Genomic DNA, 10455 nt, shown 5'->3' on the forward strand with positions numbered 1-10455 from the left:
GGCTAGTTTATGAGGTTGCATTCCCCAACCATTATAGGCTTTAAGGTTGAGGAGCATCCGTAGGTGTTCATTGATTAGGTTAAGCAAATCTTTAGGGTGATGTATGCTACTAATTTGGATGGTGTAGAGTTTGTTATGTATTAATTAAGAAATATAAGTTATTAGTCGTATGAGGAGTGGGAAGCTATGAGGGGTGATAATGATGAGCAGGCTGTGTGAGATGAATTTTTAGGTGCTTTTCTTAATCACTTCTTCCTCAAGAGTTAAGGGAAGCCAAGTATAAGGAGTTTGTTAATCTAAACCAAGGTAAGATGAGTGTGAAGGGGTATTCTCTGAAATTTCAATATTTGGCTTGATATGCTCTAGAGTTGATGTTTATTGAAAGATCTAAGATGAGGAAGTTTTGTTTTTGACTACCCCATGACTTGGTATGTGAGTGTAATGCTGCAATGTTGAACAATCATATGAATATCTCCATATGTGTGGTTTATATACAATATGTGGAGGATAACAAGAGAAAACAAATAGAGATGGAATAGAGGCAGAACAAGAAGTATTCAGAGTAGGGTGGGGGTTAGCTGAATAGTAGGAAAGATGGTACATAGTGGACCATGAAGAAGAATTAGAGAAATTCATATTCGTCGGCCATTTCTTCTTATCCCAAGCCTTTAGGTGATAATTATTTTCAAGCCAACAATGGTCCTAAGGAACAGGGTGCCCATTATTAGGCTAGTCGAGCTCAACAGCCCTACCTTATCCTCCTTTTCATTTTCATGGGAAGCTTCACCATAAATATTGTAAGGAGAGGATAAATAGGTGCTATAACATCTTAGAAATAGTAGTGAGATTGTCCTTCAACCAAGGTTTCCACTAGGGCTAATAATGTTTTGATTGACACTTCTTCAACTCCTTTCCCTAAGGGCGCTACTTCTGGTATAGTTACAGGTCAGAAATATCTCTATGCACTTGCTACTTATCGGGTATCAAACGCATTCTAGATATTATTACTAGTATTTTACAAATCTTTTCTCATGATATTTATTATTTTATTAATTTGGGTTCTACCCTTTCTTATATGACCCCTTATATGGTTGTGGCTTTTGGTTTTGGTCCAATAAATAATTTTGATCCCTTTTCTGTATCTACCTTGGTGGATGATTTTATTATTTCTATAAAAATCTATAGGGGTTGTGTGGTGTCCAAATTTCATAGGGAGACATTGGTGGATTTTATAGAGTTGGATATGGTGGATTTTGATGTTATCTTGGGGATGGATTGACTATATTCATTCTATGCTTCTCTAGATTATAGGATTTGAAAGGTCAGTTTTCACTTCCTAAATAAGTGGTATTCGAATTGAAGGGAAGTTTCTTAGTAACGAAAGGGAGGTTTATTTCTGATCTTAGAGATCAGAAGTTAATACCTAAAGGGTGTCTACATCATCTAGTTTGGGTAAAGGATTTTGACTCTAAAAGTTCTTCTTTGCTATCTATCCCTGTGGTTAGTGAATTTCCTAAAGTATTTCTCGATGATCATCTTGCAATTCCTTTTCATAGGGAGATAGATTTTGGAATTGATGTTCAACCGAATACTTGTCCTGTTTTATTCCTGCTTATAGAATGGCTCTAGCAGAATTAAAGGATCTAAAGGAGCAAATAGAAGATCTTTATAAAGATTTTATTTGTCCTAGCATTTCTCCGTGGGGTGATCCTATACTTTTCATTCAAAATAAGGATAGATTTCATTAGATATGTATAAACTATCGTCAGGTGAATAAGATGACAGTGAAGAATAAGTATCCTCTTCGTACGATTAATGATCTTTTCGACTACCTTTAGGGTGCTAAGTTTTTCTCTATGATTGATTGTTCTTTGGCTATCATTAGTTAAAAATAAGGGAGTTTGATATTTCCAAGATTACTTTTCGAACCTGGTATAATAATTGTGGGTTTTTAGTTATGACATTTGGGTTGACTAATGCTCCAGCTATGTATATGGATCTTATGAATTGAATTTTCAGGTAGTTTCTGGATTTCTTTGTTATAGTCTACATTAGTGACATCTTGGTGTACTCTAAGAGTGAGAAGGATTATTCAAATCATCTTTAAATTGTGTTGCAGACACTTAGGACCAGATGTTGCATGACAAATTTTCTACGTGTGAGTTTTGTTGTGTGCTATGACTTTCTTGGGAACGTTGTCTATTGAGAGTATGAAGTTACATCTATAAAAATTTAAGGAAGTCAAGAGATGGAATAGACCTATAACACCAAATGATAATAGGATCTTCTTGGGCTTGGCTAGATATTATTTGAGATTTGTGGAGAGTTTCTCTTTAATTACTTCTTTGCTGATGAAGTTAACTCAGAAAAAGGTAAAGTTCTTGTTTTTCGACAATTGTAAGGGAAGTTTTGAGAATTTGAAGTATAAGTTAACTTTGGCACTAGTTTTGACCCTACCCGAGTGTACTGATTTTTATGATGCATCTCGAGTAGGACTTGATTCTATTTTGATGCAACATGGTAAGGTTGTGGCATATGCTTCTAGGCATCTTAAGATTCATGAGAGGAATAATCCAACTTATGACTTGGAGTTGGCGGCTGTGGTTTTTGCTTTAAAGATTTGGTGCCACTATCTATATGGGGTGAATGTGGACATCTATTAAGATTTTAAGAGATTGGAATATGTGTTTACGTAGAAGGAATTAAGTCTCAAGAAAAGGAGGTATTTTGAATTTCTCAAGGATTATGTCATGAGTCTTTATTACGTTCTAGGTAAAGCAAATATTGTTGTTGATGATCTTAGAAGGTTGTCTAAGTGGAGCTTATCTCACGTTAACGGGGAAAAAAGAGGGTTGTAAAGGATATTCATAGGTTAGTCAACTTGGATGTTCATCTTTTAGACTCTGATAATGGAGGAATCATTGTTCAAGAGGTGGATAAATCATCTCTTAGTGCTGAGGTAAAGAAGAAGCATACTTTCGACCCCATACTTATACAAGATAAGAACAATGTGGATAAAAAAAAGTTACTATTTTTGAGATTAGGGGAGATGACATTATGAGATAGCAAGGTAGGTTGTGTGTTCCCGATGTTGGTAGGCCAGAAAAAGGATTTTGACTGAGGCTCATGAGTCTAGGTATAAATTTCATCAAGGTTCGATTAAGATGTATCATGATTTAATGAAATCTATTACTGAAATAATATGCAGAAGGATGTGGAAAATTTTGTTGCTAAGAGTATAGTTTGCCAGCAAGTAAAGGTTGAACAATTTTGGCCTGGTGGTTTTTCTCAAGAGATAGAGTTGCCCATATTGAAGTGGGAGATAATTAATATGGGATTCATTATAGGTCTTCCGCGGTCTCACAATCATTATGATTACATTTGGATCATTGTGGATAGGATAGCTAAATCTTCTTACTTTTTGCATATGAGGACTAACCACCTAGGAGAAGATTATGCTATATTGTTTAATCAGGAGATTGTGAAGTTGGATAGTACGCCAATTTCCATTATGTCAAACTGAGGTACACAGTTTTCATCTCACTTTTGGCATTCATTTCAAAAAGGATTAGGTACTCAAGTAAACCTTAACACCGCATTCCACCCTCAAATGGATGCAAGTGGAGTAAGCTATTCAGACTTTGAAAGATATGCTAAGGGATAGTATGATTGACTTTAAGGGAACTTGGGTTCATCATTTGCCTTTTATTGAGTTTCCATAGAGTATAGATATCATTCGAGTATTCAAATATCTTCTTTTAAGGTTTTTTAAGGTAGGAGGTGTAGGTTTAATATTGGATGGTTTGAGGTTGTTGAGTCTAGAATCCTTGTTCCTGACTTGGTTCACCAAACCATGGAGAAGGTCAAAGTAATTAGAGAAAGACTTAAGATTTCTCAAAGTCATTAAAAGTCTTATATGAATATGAGGCGAAGAGAATTAGAGTTTGAAGTTAGTGATTAGGTATTCTTGAAGGTATCTCCTATGAAATGAGTCATGAGGTTTTGAAATAAGGGAAAGCTCATTCCCCATTATGTTGCTCTAAATTAGATTTTGAGGAGAATTGGAAATGCTTCTTATGAGTTGGATTTTCCTACGAGTTTGGGTTCTATTCATCCTGTTTTTTATGTGTCTATGCTGAAAAAGTGTATTGGTGATCCTTTCTTGATAGTACCTTTTGAGGATGTAGGTGTTACGGATTCCTTGTTTTATGAGGAAGTCTTGGTGGAGATATTGGATAAGCAAGTTTTTAAGTTGAGGATGAAGGATGTAACCTCGATGAAAGTTCTTTAGAGAAATCAAAATGTAGAAGAGGCTACATGGGAAGCTAAGAAATATATGAATGCAAAGTATCCATTCTTGTTCCACGTGTTAGAAGAAAGTGCTTAAGGTATGAGTTTGATTTTCCTCGCCATTTCTGAGTTTGGTGTGTGATTCTAGTGTATTCCTGCTATTCTTATACTAAAAGTGTCCTAACTTATCATTCGGGGATGAATGATCCTATGAGGGGGAGAGGGGATAATGTAACCCCTTAAAACTTTGATCCTTTTATTTTTGACCATCCCGTGTGTGTAATGTCAATTTTTAACTTAAATTGTTTTTAGGGGTATTAAAAGGGTGTGTGGAAAAGTTTCAAACAATTCAAAAAGGGTTGGAGGTCATACTGGGACTTCAAGCCAATGAGGGTCCGCAATAAAGTTGTGTCATGGAGTTAACCTCTGCGATATCAGTGAGGCATAGAGGCTAACCTCTGCGAGATTGGCGTGCCTCTCTAGTATGTTAATTTCGTGTAGTTTTATTTTTTTACGTGGGTTGAGGGACTTTTGGTGTTGTCACCCCTTGTACAACCTTAAAACATTAAATATTACTCTTTTCTTCCATTTTCAAAGATCAAAATCATCTATTCTCTCTTAAAACTAAATACCCAAGAACATTCAAGGGTTTGATAGTGCATTCATCATCTAGGCTCCAAACATCAAATTGACTTCAATTACTTGTGTCTTTCAATTGTGTTTCTCTTTCCTAAACTTTAATTTTTCATTGTAGCATGAATTGAATGGATTTTTATCAATTTGAATTGTGGGTTTTGAAATTGTGTTGAGGAGTTTTGGTTGTTATTGATTGAAATAAAGGTTTTTAGGAATGAATTGATGTACTATTTAAATGATTGGAACTGGGTACATGGGTTTCCCCAAATTGGATGAATTTTACCTTTGTATTGGCATTAACCTCAACCCACTTTATAATCTTGTTTTGAATATGGACAAATTGCATGGTTAAACTTTTCTTTTGAACCCAACGCATTTCATTTATGGATAAAATGATATAAAAATAGATTTAGATGGCGTTGGGGTCAATGGTTTTGATTTTCAATGGAATTGAGGGTTTAATATGGTTGTGTGATTGGTTTGGCATGTTAATTTATCCTGTAATTATATTGGTATGAAGATACTAACTAGAAAATGCCTTAATGAATATTTCCTGGGTTAAATGGTTGGAAATATATGCAAAGTGATTTTAATTTGGGCTTAAAAAAGGTTGAGAAGCTTACTGTGAAGGAGTATGTCTTGGAGGTCGAACACTAGAAACCATATTTAAGGTCATTGAGGGTTTATCTGATCGTATCACTGAAACACACTTGGTATATATATATATATTTGGGATGGGTATTTCCTATGGGGGATTTAGTTTTCACTTGTTTTTTTTCAGTTTGTTCGTCTAACACTCATGGGGGCCCTTTCAGTAGAGGGAGAAGAACCCTGTAACACCCTGATTTTCTGAGCCGGAATGCTACACGGTGCTTATGACTCTTAAGGACCACAAGCTAACCCATGACTGATATTCGTACCTGTACATTGCATAATATACATGTAAAATGCGGAAAACATGAACAATAGGCCATATGGTTCAACTGAATAAAATATCTGACAAATCATAACATCTATATGGGGTAACAAATACCCAAAACAACCGAAGTCTGAAACAAATCTGAACTATATCTGAAAGTCTCTAAATACTGTCGGGGTAAGGAGTTGAAGGAACATGTCTCTAACTAACTCCGTAAACCAAAAAAATAAATGAAGTCAAATCATATCGTCCTCGAATGAAGAAGACTCACTACAACTCTGTATACTAAAATGCGACTGCTAATGCTGATCTGGAAATCGTGGCTCTGAACCTACGGTGTAACATAAAAGAAAGCACCACAGCGTAAATACGTTAATACAACTGAAAGTACTGAGTATACGACTGAGGTAGGCTATATTCAAAAGGGCTTACATGTATGAGCAATGCCGACTGAATGACTAATAAGAACGTGAGAGTGCAAACATGCATACATAGTAACTGAGATAGTTAATAGTGATACCTAGATCTGTACTCTAATACATGGTCTATTGATATTTAACATGACTAATACCAGGATTTATGATAACATGGATGAATGTATCAGACAATTCTGAATTTGATGGAACTACCTGAGTTTCGTACTGTAATTGAATTGGCTATATCTGACAGTCCTTGTATGGTGAAATCTAAAGACCTATCTGAGTTCTTATACTAAGACTTAGACTTAAACTGTGGGAGGTAGTTGTTTAACCGACATGCCCAAAATGCACTATAATAGCTGAGCTAGGGTCCAATCTATGCCCTGATTGGAAGGGTGTCAACACCGCGCCACTGGTACGGACAAACTGTGAGTGACCCTTATCTGGCAGATTACTATAATAAGAATGGTGGGACCCTTGTCTGACAGGTCAAATCACTTCATCAACCCTAATCTGACAGGATAAGATGTCTCAACCTATGCTGGATACGTAGTTCTAAAATACAAGGTTGAGTGCTAAGAATCACACCCTTATCTGGAAAGTAAGTTCCCATCCTTGGGTTCACTCGGTGATAAATTTTACTCCCATCTGTAGAGATTGAACATGATTAACTGACTGTACATGGACTAAGTAACTGACTTCTATTGACTGATGGAATAGTACTATTATCTGAGAATTAACTGAGATCATTAGATTTTCTGAGTCAGATGACTGTCTGAGTTCTATAGATCATGGCTTGACTGAGAGTATCATGACAAGATGACATGGATCTAGGCACACAACTATATTTTTTGGGTACAAGTACCCCCAGGGCTCGATGAAAGCAATCTGACACAGATGACTGACTTGATCATAAGAATAGAGTCAATAATTCACAATATCATAAGTAGGGAATTTCATACTACACATTGTTATCAACATCATATACATGGAATAGGATGCGCACAATATGTATTTACTCGCGTTGCTTCAATATCACGCTCATTCTATATCACAACAATAACACACACCAATAATGTGGAGCATGTGTGGAGTCATAAAGAACAGAACATGGGCTTGTCATTTAAGAACTATTAAGTCATAAAAACATAGATTCTAGCATTCTCGGCATTTTATCAAATACCTTACATGCACAACTTTGGGCAAAGGTGTACTTATCAATTTGACAATCTTAATCCATTCAAAATTCATGGGTTTAAACTAACCTACTCACATACTTCACAAAAAACACATCAAGATACAACCTTGCATCCAAAAAACAATCATCAACATGATTATAGTCATAACACAACAAGAAAATCACTATTTCTATTTTAAAACATGATTCTTGAGCTCCATGGATGAAAGGGATCCATGGATGAACTCTACGCTTACCTTAGTGATAGAATCTTGAAAGAGATCTAATGTTTCTAAAGGTTCTTGAAGAAATCCTTAGGCTTGCTCTTGATTTTTTTCTTGACTAGGGTTTAACCCCTTTGGTAGAGAATGTTCTTGTTCTTGAGGAGATGATCTTGAGAGGAAACCCTACCTAGTGGTTGAGAGTGTATGAGAGAGGTTTTTGAGATGTTTAACTAAAGAGAATGGAGGATAATACACTCCTTGAGGGTAATAAGTCATGGGACGCAAAGGAAAAGACAAAAATACCCTTGCAAAAATGTCCCTAAATTGATGGAAAAAATAGCTGATGACATTCGTGACAAGTCGTCAAGCTGTTGATAAGTTGTCTTGAAATGTCTTCACAAAAAAGTGAAATCTTGATTTTCTGGTTAAGCTTGATGACATTATTGATAGGCCATCACGGGCATGACAACTTATCACAAAATGTCATCACTGGGGGTGGAAATATGCCTAGGGCCAACGACAGTGGTGATAAGTCGTCACGCTTGTGACAACTTATCATGAATGTCGTCACTCAATTTCCCAGCCTAACATGCTGGAGTAAAATGGGCATAACTCCTTGCTCCGATATCAGATTTATAGCATAAGGAGAGATATGCTTATTTGAAGTTAACTATACCGATATCCTTCTCAAGAATTTAATCGGTAAGGAAATGTTTTGATTTTTCTATTAGCTAGGTAACTTTTGAGGCCTTAATATGCATCAACATTGATCATAGCACTACCAAAGCATTAAAATTAATTACTCATGAGTTCGAAGCATGATCCTAAAAATGTCTAAACTTTTGAGGTATTACAATGTCCCCCTTGGGAACATTCGTCCTCGAATAAGATTGACTAAGCTGATATTAAAATGTACTAGCCTTACTTAAGGGATGTAACATCTGAAACTTGATGACATGACTGACCTGAATGATAAGCCAAATATATCTGAACATACTGAACATACATATCTGATGCATAACTTAAAAGCTAAATTCATGTATATCTGATGCATGATTATGTGATGGAACTATTACATGTATACATGACCGAATGCAATGATATTTAGTACCAAATTCGTAAATGAAAATATGAACATGAAACTAAATAAGCTTAACAAGAAATATTACCTTGATCTTAATCTAAATTGGCGGATAAAGGTGAGGATACTTGGTACGCATATCTGGTTCTGCTTCCCAAGTAGCTCCCTCAACAGACTGCTTCTGCCAAAGAACTTTGACTAGGGGAACTTCTTTGTTCCTCAATCTATGGATTTGATAGTCTATGATTTTGGCTGGAATCTCTTTATAAGAGAGGTTGTTATGGATTTCCATGCCCTGAGTAGGGACTAAAACTGAAGGGTCACCTATGCACTTCTTGAGCAAAGAGACATGGAAGACTGGATGAACTGAAGCTAGATCTAGAGGCAATTCGAGCTCATAATATACGTTGCCCAAGCAATTGAGAATTTTGAAAGGATCGATATATCGGGGATTGAGCTTTCCCTTCTTGCTGAATCTCTTCACCTCTACATTGGAGAGATCTTGAGATAGACAAAATCATCAAATTTAAATTCTAGATCCTTTCTATGAACATTTGCATAAGACTTCTGTCAGCTCTGAGCAGCCCAAAGTCTCTATCTAATTAATTGAACCTTCTCTAAGGCATCATACACTAAGTCAGGCCCTATGACTAAGGCCTCACTAACTTCAAACCAACCGATTGGAGATCTGCACCTTCAACCATAGAAAGCTTTGATTGGAGGCATCTGAATACTGGATTGATAGCTATTGTTGTATACAAACTAAATCAAAGGCAAGTGGTCATCCTAACTTCCCTTGAAATAAATTTGACATGCCCTTAGCATATATCCTAGAGTTTGAATGGTCCTTTCTGCTTGACCATTTGTCTGAGGATGAAAAACTGTACTGAGATGAACTTGGGTACCAAGACACTTTTGGAATGCTTTCCAGAAGTGAGAGGTTAACTGGGTACCTTTTTCTAAGATAATAAATAGAGGAACACCGTGTAATATGATCTACTCCCTGATGTAGAGTTTGGTATAATCCTCAGCTGAATAAGAGGTATGGACTAGAAGAAGATGAGATGACTTGGTCATCCTACCTACAATGAACCAAATTGAATCGTGCTGATGACGAGTTTAAGGCAAACCCATCACGAAGTCCATGTTCACTTCTTCACACTTCCAAGTAGGAATAGTAAACTCCTGCATGGAATTACAAGGCTTTTGATGCTCTATCTTAACATGCTGACATGTAGAGCACTTAGCCACAAATGCTACAACATCTCTCTTCATCCCACTCCACTAATAGATCTCCCACAAGTCATGGTACATCTTAGTGGCCCCTTAACGAATAGAGTATCTCGCACCATGTGCCACTATAAGAACCCACTGCCTCAAGTCATCCACATCTGGAACATAGAGATAATCCTGACAATGAAGGACACCATCACCTCCTTGGGAGAAAACCTCAGCTTTCTGATCTCTGATTGACTATTTTATCTTCACAAGGATAGTATCCCGAAAACTAGAGATGATTCTGAACTACTCTGAACACATACACCACCCTCTGAAGAATTGACTAAGCGAACACCTAGTCTGGCAAGATGATGGATTTCCTGAGCTATCTTGTTTTTTCAATCCTTAATGTGAGAAACACTACCCATGGAGAGTCTACTGAGAGCATCGACCACAACGTTGGCCTTGCCCGAATGGTAAAGGACACTTAT

The sequence above is a fragment of the Capsicum annuum genome, chromosome 5, assembly GCF_002878395.1.
Source record: "Capsicum annuum cultivar UCD-10X-F1 chromosome 5, UCD10Xv1.1, whole genome shotgun sequence".
NCBI lineage: Eukaryota > Viridiplantae > Streptophyta > Magnoliopsida > Solanales > Solanaceae > Capsicum > Capsicum annuum.